Raw genomic sequence first — 14,597 nt, 5'->3', positions numbered from 1 at the left:
TGGTCACTGCCTCCATAAGACCCATCATCCCCAGAGCTCCTCTAAGTGAAGCACTGACCTCTAAGCCGGGTAAGTTTTTTTTTAAGGAAGGGGGCACTACAAGGTGGAGGAACAGGAGAGCCACTTACCTCCCCCCTCTGTTGAACTTTCCTAAACGGGGTGCCCCACTCTGACTTTTGCCCTTCAGCGACAAAAAAAAAAAGCAGGAAGAAGAGCAGGTGCTTACCTGGAGAGTGCCACATCGCTTGGGGCCGTGCAGCTCTGACCGTCCATTTCTTTTTAAGATGACTGATAAACTCCAGGTCGAAGTCCGGCGAAGGCAGGAATGCAAAAACGACACCTACTACTCCCTTGCAAGGGGAGCGAAGGAAATCACTTGGGTCTCTGATTTTGACTCACCTGTCTGGAGCTGCCGAAAGTTTTAGACTCTGATGGCAGTGCTGGTTTCCCGCAACGTTGGCATCCCTGAAAGGTGACTCTGCATTCTCCCTTTCCTTCTCCCCTCCTCCCTTCAAAAGCTGTGAGGTGCTTTCTTAGCGCCAGTTGCCCAGCTGGCATGGCCCCGCATGCTTGCCTCCTCCTCTTCTCTCCCCAAAGACTCTTCTCCTCCTTCCTGGAGCTCAGTGGGAGCTGGGCACAAGGGTTGGGAAGCTGCTTTTGAAACCACACCTTGGAAAATTTCACCGGGAAGGGAGGCGGGGAACCAGTAGGGCGGGGACGGGACATCTTGGAACTTGCCTAGGAAGATGGTCGCTCTGCGCAACCTACCTCCTGCTGCCCCCGTGCTTTGCTGGTGGCCAGGCCTCCTACTCCTAAGCAAATTCGGTCCTAGGAGGTTGGCCAAGCTACCCCCCCCCCATGAGTGGTGATGTAACGGGCAGGGGGAGTGAGCGAGGGGGCCGGGGCAGGCATTCTGGTACTGTCCCACAGGATGAAGGGGTTATAAAATGTATTTCAGGAACCTCTTCTACTGTACCGATTAGAACTGGGAACAACCCACCCCTGGTTGCAAACAGCTATTTCCAGTGGGGTAAACAGGACAAAGCAAGTGGGGAAAATAGTTTCCTTTGCTATTTTTCCAGTCTGAATTAGACCATGGCAGGGTCCCTACGGAAGAGCTCTTTGAAGGATCATTATGTATTCATTCTGAAGGAACTAACTTAGATCTGTTCTTAAATGCTAAAGCTGTTGCATGTAAAAAACAGAGGAGCTCTGATCAACTACGAGAGCCATCATTAAGACAGTTTTGCCGTCCTGTATCTGTCCCCATGAAATACAAGCATGGAATAAACTGAGCCTGGTTTGTTCTCAGTCTTTTCGGTGGCCACAAACTACTAGCAAAGTGGCATTTGATCACAAGGCAAGGAATGTTTCCCCTTTTGCATTGGAACATCCAAGAAGGGACAGGAAAGACCAAGAAAAAGAAGGAAAGAGGGGAAGAGAGCAAGGAAGCAAAAAGAAGTTTAGTTTAGTTTAGTTTTATTAAACTTGTATGTCGCCCTATTCCCAGAGGTACTCAGGGCGTCTAACAAACCAAACAGGGAAAGGGGGGAATACAAGAAAACAAAGAAGACAAAACAAAATAAACAAAACAAATTAAAAACTCATCAACAGCTGCAACAATTCGAGTGGGGCTGGGAACTCATCAGCCCCAGGCCTGCCAGAACAGCCAGGTTTTAATGGCTTTGCAGGAAGCCTGAAGGGTGGCGAGGGTCCGAATCTCCATGGGGAGATCATTCCAGAGGGCTGGAGCAGCCACCGAGAAGGCTCTCCTTCGGGTAGTTGCCAGCCGACATTGGCTGGCTGATGGAATTCGGAGGAGGCCTAATCTATGCGATCTTATCGGTCTAGTGGAGGTAATTGGCAGTAGGCGGTCTCTCAAGTACCCAGATCCAATACCATGAAGGGCTTTGTAGGTGACAACTAGCACCTTGAAGCATACCCGGAGATCAACAGGCAGCCAGTGCAGCTCACGGAGGATAGGTGTAACGTGGGTGAACCGAGGTGCACCCACAATCGCTCGCGCGGCTGCATTCTGGACAAGCTGAAGTCTCCAAATGCTCTTCAAGGGCTGCCCCATGTAGAGCGCATTACAGTAGTCCAGCATTGAGGTCACAAGGGCGTGAGTGATTGTTCTGAGTGCCTCCTGGTTCAGGTAGGGACGCAATTGGTGCACTAGGCGAACCTGGGCAAATGTCCCCCTGGTCACAGCTGACAAATGGTGTTCTAAAGTCAGCTGTGGGTCCAGGAGGATTCCCAAATTGTGAACCCTGTCTGAGGGGCGTATAATTTCACCCCCCAGCCTGAGAGTTGGAATACAAGGCCAATTATTGGGAGGGAAAAACACAAGCCACTCGGTCTTGTCGGGATTGAGTGCAAGCTTGTTCACACCCATCCAGACCCTAACAACCTCCAGGCACTGACACATCACATCAACCGCTTCACTGAGTTGGCACAGGGCGGACAGATACAGTTGTGTATTGTCCGCATATTGGTGGTATTTTATCCCGTGCCGCCGAATGATCTCACCCAGTGGCTTCATGTAGATGTTAAACAGGAGGGGGGACAGGACTGAACCCTGCGGCACCCCATACTTAAGGGGCCTAGGGGTCAACCTCTGTCCTCCAACCAACACCAACTGCGACCTGTCCGAGAGGTAGGAGGAATACCACCGAAGAACGGTGCCTCCCACTCCCACCTCCCGCAACCGCCGCAGAAGGATACCATGGTCGATGGTATCGAAGGCCGCTGAGAGGTCAAGGAGCACTAGGACGGAGGCATGACCCCTGTCCCTGGCTCTCCAGATATCATCGATCAGTGCGACCAAAGCAGTTTCCATGCTGTAGCCAGGCCTGAATCCAGACTGAAAGGAATCTAGATAATCGGTTTCATCCAAGGACCGCCGGAGCTGAGAGGCCACCACTTTCTCAACAACCTTCCCAACGAAGGGGAGGTTGGAGACTGGATGGTTGTTATGTAGAATGGCTGGATCCAAAGACGGCTTCTTCAGGAGGGGTCTCACCACCGCTGCCTTTAGGAGGGGTGGGAAGGTCTCCTCCCGAAGAGAGGTGGTAACTATCGTCTGGATCCAGCCCCGTGTCACCTCCCTGCTGTTTGCAACCAGCCAGGAGGGGCACGGGTCCAGCACGCAAGTGGAGGCACTCACTGCTCCCATGGCCTTGTCCACTTCCTCAGGTGTGACAAGTTGAAAATCAATCCATAAATTCCACTCAAGACCCTCCCCCGGTACCTCGGCTGGCTCTGAGCAATTGGAATCCAGGTCTGTCCGAAGCCGAGCAACTTTATCCATGAGAAATTGGACAAATTCCTCAGCTCTACCTTGTAAAGGGTTGCCAGAAGGAAAGAGGGGAAGGAAGAATGAAGAGGGAAGGAAAAAGAAGGGAAGGAAGGAGATTATAATGAGAGAGACTGAGGGTGTGAAGTAAATCCTGCTTTAGCCCTTGATCACCAGCAGCCCTGCTGCCTTTTACCATCCTCTTTCCCAATAGAAATTTTTTTATTTTCCATTTTCATAGCATTTAATCACATGTATACTATTACATAGTCAATATCATGTTGTATTATTAAGTAATTACATCAATTCATCTTACCATCAACTACCAAAAAAAGAAAAAAAACAGTTATTGGCTCTTCTGCTCTCCATACACCATATTTATACCTTATACGACACTTTCTTCCCCCTCTCTCCTTCCCCTTTCTACATCCTTTCCTCCCTCCATCATTTTCTACTCTACTTCCCCTTCCTTTCTCCTTCTCCTCTCTCCCTTTACCACCCCTCCTTGTACACCTCATCTTCCCCCCACCCCCCCTAGAAGAGCCAAGGTGGCGCAGTGGTTAAATGCAGCACTGCAGGCTACTGCTAGATCAGCAGTTCAGTGGTTCAAATCCCACCGGCTCAGGGTTGACTCAGCCTTCCATCCTTCCGAGGTGGGTAAAATGAGGACCCAGATTGTTGGGGGCAATATGCTGACTCTCTGTAAAACCGCTTAGAGAGGGCTGAAAGCCCTATGAAGCGGTATATAAGTCTACTGCTATTGCTATTGCTATTGCTATTGCTCTCTCCTGTCCCTCACTTCCTATCTTTCTTCTCTCCTCTGCTTCCCACTCTTCCTCTAATTCACTTGTTGTATTTCAGCTTCAGAGCAAACTCTCTTTTGTGTTGATGATATTTATAATTCCATTTCAATATACATAAAAAAGAAAAAATAGCAGTATACATGTACAATCATAATACCTTAAAGTCCAACACCCCTCCTCCAACTTAGTAAACTCTGCTCCCTCCCCCCCAACCCCCCCAACCTTCCCCACCTGACTTCCCAGAACCAATACAAGGTATAAATCTTTAACAAATAAAGTTTAGAATATACTTAAAGAGAAAGTAGAAAATTAATAATGTCTTTGAATTGAGCTTAGCTCCTCCTTGCTAGGCTAACTATAAACAATTTGTATCATTTCTGATCTTAATCATAAGCTATCTGAAATTTCCTAGACCCATATTTATTTTGAATATAGTCAATCCATTTTTCCCAGACTCGTTTATATCTCTCGTTTGAATTATCTTGGAGCATCCAAGAAGGGACAGGAAAGATCAAGAAAAAGAAGGAAAGAGGGGAAGAGAGCAAGGAAGAAAAAGAAGGAAAGTGGGGAAGGAAGAATGAAGAGGGAAGGAAAAAGAAGGGAAGGAAGGAGATTATAAGGAGAGAGAGTGAACGTGTGAAGTAAATCCTGCTTAGCACTTGATCACCAGCAGCCCTGCTACCTTTTACCATCCTCTTATCCCCTCCTCCTGACCTCTCCTGATGGTCTCCCATCCTATCACTGAGGATGACTTGATTACAAAGCTGGGTCTCGTAAGGAGAGGGAGTGGGCCTCCCTCTGACCCACATACTTTGCCCTGTTGCACACACCATGGGCAACCAAGGAGAATGAGCACAGCAGCAGTGGGAGCTGGCCATGCCCACCATGGCCTCCAAAGTCAACCACAATGGGGCCCTCATTGAAATTGAGTTTGACACCCCTGGACTAACAGATGACCTGAATGCTGCATGTGTTGCTCTCAAACTTAGAAAGTATGAGTCAAGGTTAGAAAAATTATCAGCATGCATACAATAGCAAAAGTCACATTAATCAAAAGCCTGCCAAATGCAAACGTTTACCTTTCAATAAAAAGGTGTTTGTGTCTTTGAAAGTGCTGTTATTGTGGGTTAGGGTTATGATTAGGGTTAGCTTGGGCTAAGTGGCACATAAAGCCATGTCATCTGGCACATGCAGCCTTGCCCTTTGCTCTTCCGAGTTTCTTATGTGCACGTGTGCATGCCAATCAGCTGGTCTTTATGCACATGGCAGTGCCAGAAACTGGAAGAGCTGGTCTTCCGGTTTGTGTTTGCTCATGCATGCCAGCCAGCTGATCGACGCGTCTGTGCCAGAAACCAGAAGAGGAGCTGCCTGGTGTACATGTGTGCATGCACACTGGGCAACTCCTCTTCCAGATCGCATCCCTGACAAGATCACTTGGTGCCAAAAAGGTTCTCCGTCAATGCATTATTCCAAGGATGGTTTTACCAAGGCATTCGAAAGCGGTACCAATACTTCATGTGATTTTGATTCTATCCTTCTGTTGATGCAGCCTAGGATTGCAATGGCTTTTTTTGGCTGCTGCCACACATTGTTGGCTCACATTTGAGAGATTGTCCACTAAGATTCCAAGATCCCCCTCACAGTTACTGCTATTGAGCCAGGTTTCACCTAATCTGTATCTGTATACATTTGGTATTTCTAGCCTCAGTGTAAGACTTTACTTTTCTCTACATTGAATTTCCTTTTTTAGATAGGCCCAGGGTTCAAGTCTATCTAGATCCATCTGGATCTTCAGCCTATCTTCTGGGGTGTTGGCTATTCCTGCCAGTTTAGTGTCATCTGTAAATGTGATGAGTTCCCCATCTATCCCTCATCCAAATTCTTCATGAAGATGTTGAAGATTACTAGGCCTAAAATAGAACCTTGGAGTCCCCCACTGCTTCTTTCCCTCCATGCAGATGTAGTTCCATTGAGGACCACAGGCTGAGTCCATCTGGTGCTGATGCTGTCTATCCCACATATTTTTTGCTTACCAAGACGTAGATGGTGATTTACTTTGTCAAAGCCTTTTTAAATCTAAGTATACTACATGCACTGCATTTCTCTTGTCCGCTAATTTAGTAATTTTTGTCAAGAAATGAAATAACATTTATTTATTATCCGTCTTTGGATCCTTCATAAGTCCTGGTAAGTCATTGATATCTATACTGAATAACAAGGGTTCAAATATGCATCTTTCACCTCCCCCTTGGTAAGCATAGATCCTTCTTCTCATGGCTCCATTGAGCCCAAACCTCCCTCTCAAACAAGGGCTTGGATCAGGGCAACAGTCTGAGCTCCATTTTGAAGGAAATCAATTTTCTCCATCAAATTTCTGTTTCTTGAGTCAAATGCTGCACTAACAGCTAGAAAGCATGCAAACCTTGTTTTTCCTCACTAACATAGATTAGATATTTCAAGACAAATTTGTTGCCAATATTAGATAATAATCTATGCATTATTTCTTATAAAATCTATATAGCATTCATCAGAGTTTTGGCAGTGTGACTAGTATGTGATAAACCCAGGAACAATAACACAGCACACGGGGCCTTAAGACAATTAACAGTAGTTTATCTACAAACTATAGATAAACTTGACACATTTAACTCTACCTTCTGGTTCTTCTGCAAGGAATGCATTTTTCTCAAGTTTAACTAAGAGGATCATGGGATGAATTTTAGCCACAATATCTGCTAGCCTATTTGGTCTATAATTGCTAGAGTTCTTTTTATTCCACTTTTTAGATAGATAAAATGCTACTATTGCCAACTTCAATCCAACTGGATATGGCAGACATTATTTATATATGGAAATGAAGATGCCAATAGAGGCCCCAACAACCAGGGATGTTTTTTGATCAGTTAAATAGTTGGTAGAATGTCTTCTCCAGGAATGTATTGCTTGCATTTCAGGCCTTTCATGTTTAATCTCAACATGAACATAAAGGGCTAAAATATTGGCATTTTTGCTAATATGCAGAAAAGCAGCTCTTGAATTCCATGGAGAAGACATGATTGCATCTATTGCTCACCCACCACCCTTCACCACGCCCTTTACAAGATGGAGAAAAACACACACAAACCTGTGGGACCTTGTAGGTGCCTCCTAATGATGACGCCTGGATGGAGATGTCCCTTCTAGCTCCATCAATAAGAGCTAGAAGGTTGTCCTTCCTCCCACAGCCGTAGTTGGGGACATTGGCTTCTCCAGTGGAGAGAATGTCTAGCAAGGCATCTGAAGTGCGGAAAGCGCTCCTATAGTTGTCATGGATGTTGTAACCCAGTGTGAGATTGTGTGGGACCCGGGAATTCTTGTTGACCATTTGAATGGCGAAAATATACCGTAGGCCGTTTAGAAACGTATAAGCATCCCTATTGTAAAAAAAGTGTTATTATAATCAACAGCAATAACAAATACTTTTTAAAAAAATATAATCCTCCAGAAGCCTACTGAGCTGTAAGCCAACATTGATCCAAAACAAAATGATCAGTTACACAAATATGGAATTTGGCTGAGTTATTGCAACTACAATTGGTTCCACTACTACTTTAAATAAAATTCATTATTCAAGTGATAAATTAAGGATTGAAGTGAAAGAGGAAAATAATCTGCAGCCCTTTCAACTTTTTTTTCAGAGCCCTTTTTGAGTCTCTTTCACAAAATCAGACAAAAGAGAGAAGCCATGGAAATCAAAATCATTCAGGAAATTACACATATCCCCCAATATAGGAATAAATTAAAAATTAAAAACAGAAAAGAATGAGAATGTAAGAATGGATGGAGAGCAATTCCATCACCCTGAATGACTTACCGATCATGGAAAATCAATTGAACAGAAGGAGCCACATTGAAAAGCAACTTTATATGCAATGTTTCCTTTCCACTGTTGACTATAGAAGTGAGATGGTCTCCTGGGCTGTAAAAGGTCTGTGGTTGTTTTCCATCCTGGTTCTCCAAATTCAGTGGGCATTTAATTCTCAGCTTCCCAGAGACTGGATGGAACAAAAGGAGCATCAGAAGCAGAAGCAGGAGGTCCATAATTCATGGGGCAAATCAAATAATCTCTTTTCTTTTTCTAAAGAAGAATTAGAAGAATCAAAGGATTCTCACAAGGTGGAATATGATCCAGTTGCTTTTTCTCAACACAGAGAAACACTCAGCTTCATCTGGAAAGGATAGAGACGTACATTCAAGAGCACAGACCTTGCCTGTCCCAAAACTTCATATTTCTCTGCCCAAAGTCTCCCCTGGAAGATTTGGCCAAAGAGCAGAGCTGAAACTTTTATCATAATCCTCCCTCTCAGGAGGGATCCCTGGATAATTCAACCAGTTCTTGGACTCAAAGGTTGTTGGGAAATTCTCTGGAGGGAAATGAAAGGGAAATAATACCCATGTGACTCATAATAACAGGGGAAGGGATTAGATTAAATCCATCATCTAGAATTGAGAGGTTTGGGAATTCCATGCTTGAAACTGGCCCCAGAGGGAATACATGGCCCCTGTGGCTGAAGCTAACTAGAAATGTGACATTTGTTGGCATCGTGGTTAGAGAGAAAACCCCGGGAGACAGTTAGTGCCCCAGCATATCACAGATCTGAAGTAACTGCCTGCTGAGTCCATGCTAACATTTGCTGTATTCTGAAAGTCAATGTTCAACAAAAGGGCTGATGCAACAGTGTGGCCAGACTACAAGAATAAAATCATCTTTAATGGAAAAGTAGTTCTCAGAACTTTGTCTAGTTGAAAAAAATCACACCCACAAATAAACACACAGAGAGGGAGAAATCAGAAGAAACCAAGTGAAAAGAGATGGAGAAATCAAGGCTGCCCCTCACACCAAGGGAGGAATGAAGGGGTGGGGGGAGAAAGGGGAGCTCAGGAGCCTCGTGTTGCAGATGGAAAGGCCCCTCCAGGTTACATTTTCTGAGTCCTGGGAGGTGGGGAGCCCAAGTCCCATGTTCCACTGCCACCTCTTTCCATGCATAAGGCACTCAGGAATGCAAAGCCCAGACCCATAGAAAAGGCCCAAGATGGCCAGGAAGGAGGAGGGGATCTGGGGCACCTCCCCTACCCCTGATTCCTTGGGAGAGACTATCCTGGTTTATGGGTCCCAGAGCTGAATTTTTTTTTTGGGGGGGACACAGCCCCCAGGATTTCTCCAGCTTCATTTTGGCTTCATGTCTTTCCAGGATATGCTCCTGTGGGGGAGAAGCCATGCAGGGCTGGGTCTTCCGAGGGGGGAGAGAAAGATAAAAACCAGAGATATAAAACAAAAGCTTAAAAATGAGAAAGCCTAATCAGGGATTAGCCAAACAACCCAGGATTCATCTGAAAATTGTCTCCTGCTTATTCAGAAATGTGTGGATTAGCCAAGTCTTGGTGCAGAGTTTAACTCCTGACAAAAGGGGAGAATACAGACCAGCATTTTTCAGACTGGGAACTTGAAGATGAACTGACTCTAATTCTCAGAATTCCCTGGACAGCTGGATGGCCAGTGAATCCTGGGAGATGCATTGTTGAGTGGGGAATTCTGGGGGTTGAAGTCCATTCATCTTAAAGTTTGAAAAACACGGATGCAGACCAACAACATGTGACCTCCATTTTGGAAAACAACAAATACCCCTGAAGAGACCATCAGTCATTGGGCAGGTTGCATAAGGCAGAAACCATGATTTTTTATGGCCATCAAATGTGAATCATGCCACAATTAATTGGACTCACATATAACCTCTAGATCTGATCGTGGTTTGGAAGCTATCCTTGCTGGTTCTTAGAAGTCTCTACACCAGGGATGGTGAACCTTTTCTGCACCGAGTGCCAAAAAGGCGTGGAAATGTTTCGCACCCACGGATTGCATATGGGTGTGCTTGTCGTGGCTGCGCTCTAGAAAAACTGAACTTCCAGATTCTGGGGCACATGCGTGCGCAAAGATTGGCTGGCTGGCTCACAAGTGCACACTGGCTTTTGGCACTGCTACACGGGAAGGGACTGCGCTCTGGAAAAGTTGAACCTCTGGGTCCTGGTGTGCATAAACACTTGACAATCAGCTGGCTGGCCCAAATGCACACGCTGGTTTCAGCACTGCCAGGTGCATGAAGAACAGCTGATTGTCACATGTGTAAGCGCGCCAGAGACCTGGAAAACAAACACACAAGGCCACATGTGTTGGATGACATGGTTACATCATAGACTCACTATCATGGTCCTGTACTAATCCTAAACTGGACATTATTTTAAAACTCTTCCTTGGTTCACCTTCCCAATAAGCAATCGAGTTGAAAGATCACTTAGAAGCCATTTATGAGGGTGCCTTGATAAAGTGGGATCTCTCTATGAAAAGGGAGAACACAGAGACCCCTCTTACATTCCTTTTCATAGTTGGCGCAGCAAAGAAAAATGAAAGAGGAAAGTCGATTGGACAGGATAAAAGCAACCTTTGCATAGGAAATCAGTTACATGTACTCAAACATGTTACATATTTGCATCCCATAATATCACACATTCATTAAATTGAGGGGCATAAATTGTAAGGAACACAGTTGCTTAGAGGTCAAGAAAGAGGTAAAGCAGACCCTGATTTATGCCCCTTCTGTGTGAGTCTCTCCCTGGGGGATCTAACTATGGTCTCATCCCAGGTGAGGAAGGGGCTCCGTCTGTAGGCATCAAAGTCCCAGGAGTTCCCACCTGCCTCCATTCATCCCCTTCTGTCACAGTCACATTCTGGCCCTTTGTGTGCGATTGTGGGTCTTTGTGTTGAATGTCGCTTCACCATTTGGGAAGGAGGCTTCCAAATAAGACTACAGACAATCCTCATCTTATGACCACAATGGAGCCCAGAATTTATGTTGCTAAATAAGACAGTTGTTAAGTGAACTTTGCCCCATTGTATGACCTTTTTCTCCACAGTTGTTAAGTGAATCTGGCTTCCCCACTGACTTTGCTGGCCAGAAGTTCCCAAAAGGCCATCCCATGAGTACGGGACACTACAACCATCATAAATATGAGACAGTTGCCAAACGTCTGACTTTTGATCACGTGGCCATGGAGATACTGCAGTAATTGTAAGCGTGAAAAACAGTCATGTCCCTTTTTTCAGTGCTGTCGTTAACTTTGAATTAAATGATCCATTGTAAGTGGAGGCCCTCCTGTTCTTTGTCCAGTGTTGTTTAGGCAGAGACACAACTGTCCGTGCAGCTGCCTTTTGCCTCAGTCGGAGTCCCTGGATGCTCTCCAAAGGCAGCCCCATGGGGAGAGCCTTGCGGTAGTCCATCCTGGGGGGAAAGCAGGGCCTGAGTAGCCGTGAAGGAAGCCACATGGCCCAGGAAAGGGAGCAACTGGGGGGCAAAACCCCAAACTCTTCCATAGCCCCTCCTGACCACGGCTCCCCCCTCCTCCGGCAGGAATTGTGGATCTAGAAGGACCCCCAGATCAGGCCTGGGGGAGGTCTGGACTGCTGCTCCCCTCATCCATCCACCCTCAGAGGAGATAAGGTCCCAGAACCAGAAGAAGGAAAGAACTCAGGCCCCCCATTCACTCGGCCAGGTTCAGCTGAAGGTTTTGTCCCCCATCCAAAGCACTGCGACCTTCAGGTGCCTGGAGAAGGACCCTGGCCTCTCTTCCAGGGACGTCTTTGTCTCCCCAAAGAGAGAGAAGCCAAATTGTGGGGGCTCCAAGAAGCCAAGTCTCCCCTTGTGGAGGGGCAGAAAGAAGGGAGGAGGGGGCTTATTTCTGACTGAAAAGAGGCTTCCTCCCCTCTGGGCCCATCCAGGCTTCAGGGAGACACAGCAGAGACCCTCACGGAGGAGAGGAGCCCCTTTGATGCATTAGCCTGGCCTTCAAAAGACACAGCTTGAACCCAGAACCACCAGGGATCTTATAGGCAGGCCCTGAGATATGGGCCATCCTCTGCTTCTCACCATAAGGAGGGACCTGACTTTTCCTTCATATCCCCCCACTCAGCCCCCCCCCCCCAGTTCCCCCTTCTAGGCAAAGGGAGATAGACATCAGTGAGATAAGACTGATGGCTTCCTTGACATTATAAGACAGGCAGCACCAGAGTTAAGGGTCATCATCCTAGAGTGGCACCAAACTCCATAGATCTGGGTGACCTCTTCCAACAAACTCTGGAGACAAAGAGACCCAATCGAAGTCAATTCCTTGGTGTTTGAAGTTTCTTTTTCCAGCATCTCTTTCCTGACATATTCTGACATGAAAGATCACAGAAATTGACCCTGGGAGCATAGCTGAGGCTTTTCACTAACATGCTTTTCTCCAGCCTCTCCTCTGCACACATGAAGCCCAGAAGAAGATCAGGATTCCAAGAGAAGAAGTTGCTTCTCCTTGTAATTTGGGCCTTTGAGATCTCCATACCTGTGATAGAGACATCAGATTGAAGCCTTGTGAAAAGGGTCTTCTATCAGAAAAGGATAAATTCCTTAGGTCAAGCTCTGTGGGAACAACTTTTGGGACAGGCAGGATCTGTGCTCTTGATTGTACTTCTCTCTTCTTTCCAGGTGAAGCTGAATATCTCTCTGTTTATGTCAGGAAAGTCACTGGCATTTCCATCTTGTGCGAGTGCTTTGAATTTTTCCAACTTTTCCTGCTGTTGGTGTTAGAAACAGGAAGAGGATTAATAAAGCTCCATGAATTCTGAGCCTTCTGCTTCTGATGCTGCTGGTGTCCCATACAGTCTCTGGGAAGCTTGGAATGAAATGCCTGCTGAGTTTGGAGCACCAGGATGGAAAACAACCACAGAGCTTTCACAGTCCAGGAGACCATCTCATCGGTATAGTCACAACTGAAAAACTAATATTGCCTATAATGTTGCTTTTCAGCAGGGCTCCATCTAGTCCATCTCCGTAAGTCAGTCAGGGTGATTGGAGTTGCATCCTCTCCATTTGCAGTCACAACAACTCTCCTTCTTTTCTCCTTATTTCACTTACTTCTATATTACAGAACTAGTCTAATTTCTTGAATGATTTTGATTTTCATAACTTGCCTCTTTTTTTTATTTGGAGAAGAGACTCAAATCCAAAGATGGGGTTAAAAAAAAACAGAAGGAAATCCAGATTGTTTTCCTCTTCCCGTTCATTCCTGAATTCATCCAGGCCCTTTAATTTTCCACTGTACAATTCGTACCTGAAGTATTTTCTCTGCTGCTCATCCAACCTTCTCTTGTCTGTGAAAGGCTGGAGAAGATGTCCAGAGAAAGGGGACCTTGAGACTCTCCCCAGGAGGAGGTTGAAGGGATCCTGTCTAAAGGCAACAGCATCATTGACAGCTGTCACTCAAGCCCCTCACCTGTCTCGCTCCCGGGTCAGGCAGGGCCACCCCCGGCAGGTGGTTTTCCTGAGCCCCTCCCCTCGTCCCCCTCAGATGCCTCCTCAGGGCTGCCTAGGAGTTGGTCAGAGCGCAGGGGACAGAGGAGCGGGGCAAGCGAGCGACCGGATGGGGCTTCCTCTCAGCCCAACTGCGGGGGTGTCTGGTGAGGGCTCCCTGTGCCTCTTCCCTCCTGTGCCATGGCTCCGTCTGCAGAGGCTGTGGCTCCCCCGCCGAGGAGAGCGCTGGAGGACTGGCGGGGGTCGAAAGTGGCCCCTGAATCTGAGAGAGACGAGAAGCTCCGGGGAGGGGAGGAGGCAGCCTCTGCGGCTCTGAGCCCCCGCGAGACCCCGAGGCTGCTGCAGGGGGAGCCTCTTCAGCACTTCCCCCACACAGACTCTGCAAGTCGGGCGAGCGGGTGCTGCGGAGGCGATCTTCGGAGGAGTGAATCGGGCACCACCGGCCTCCAGAGAGAGTTTCTCTCCCTCTGAGGTTGGGTGGGAGGGAAACAGCGCCTGGCTCCACTCCCAGGGCAGGAGAGGGGAAGAGCAGCAGCGTCAGCAGTGCAAAGTTGGAGGGTCTTGGAAGTCCGGGGGGGAGACAACTCTTCTCTGGGGGAGGAAGAAATGTCAGCCGCTTTTCTTGCCAGCGTCCAGGGAAGGTTGGAAGAGCCACGGCGTCGCCTGGAGCTTTTCATCAGCTGCAGATCTGAGCTCTCTCAATTCTCCGCCCCCGCTGCAATGATCGGAAAGGACGCCCCAACTTTCTTGTCCTCCCTCCATTCTCGCTTCCCGGACCTTCCTCCCACCTGGGGCGCCGGTCCTTGAGCTGCTTGCTGAGAAGCCCATGGAGGGGTAGCAGAAGGGCATCGCCCCCCCCCCCCTGAAAATCCAAGGCCCCTCAGCTCCCGGACAACTCCCCAGTTTATTTGGCAGTTGTGCGGGGAGGGGAGGCAGAATGATTGACCCAGCATGGCTCTTCTTCACTCCCCCATTTATGGACAGCAACATTTGGAGAAGGAGAAGTTTCCTCTGATGGAAAAGCTGAGCCCACTTGAGATGCAGATGGGCCGAAAGCTCCTTTTTGGGGGTTTGAGGTGGAGCCGGTTCCTCCCCATCCAGACCTTCCCAGAGTCCAGG

This window comes from Thamnophis elegans, chromosome Z (genome assembly GCF_009769535.1).
Source record: "Thamnophis elegans isolate rThaEle1 chromosome Z, rThaEle1.pri, whole genome shotgun sequence".
NCBI classification, from domain to species: domain Eukaryota; kingdom Metazoa; phylum Chordata; class Lepidosauria; order Squamata; family Colubridae; genus Thamnophis; species Thamnophis elegans.
This window is presented reverse-complemented; position numbering follows the sequence as displayed.